This window comes from Penaeus monodon, chromosome 38 (genome assembly GCF_015228065.2).
Source record: "Penaeus monodon isolate SGIC_2016 chromosome 38, NSTDA_Pmon_1, whole genome shotgun sequence".
Taxonomy (NCBI): domain Eukaryota; kingdom Metazoa; phylum Arthropoda; class Malacostraca; order Decapoda; family Penaeidae; genus Penaeus; species Penaeus monodon.
This window is the reverse complement of record NC_051423.1, coordinates 7689129-7689716: the sequence shown is the minus strand read 5'-3', so window position 1 is coordinate 7689716 and position 588 is coordinate 7689129.

Here is a 588-nt window from a genome sequence, read left to right as displayed (position 1 = left end):
AGAAAACAAGACCAGCGAAGGAGAAAAGGCACGCTGGATAAAACGGAAGCACAGAGAGAAAGATTAGAAAATAGAAAAAAAAATAAATAAAAAAGAAGAAAATGCAGAAAAACAGAGAGAAAGGAGTGGATTTGAGTAGGTGAGGGGATTGATTTTAGGAGTAAAATGATTTTGAGAGATATACGTAAGTTCAAGTAGGGTGAAACAAGGGGAGATGAAGAGTAAATAAGACGGTAAAGATTAAAAAGGGGAGAAGAGGGGGGGGAGGTTAATGATTAAAAAAATGAGAGAGTTAGATAAAGGTCGGGTTGGGAGGAGATCCAGGTTAGGTGTCTGTTGTTCGAAAAAGTCATTCGGCCCATTTCCCTTTCCAACGGCTTTTGAGTATAATGGTAAAAGGAAGAGCAGAGGGCCAGAGCAAACCCACAAGATCTATTCCGAGAATGTTGATGAGAGGAAGACACATAACCGGGGGGAGAGTGAAGGAAGAGGGGGGAAAAAAAGAGAAAGAGAGAGGAAGAGAGAAAGAAGGAGAAGAAAAAAAAAAAAGGGGGAGAATGAAAGGGGGGGTTTAAGAAAAATAAGGAA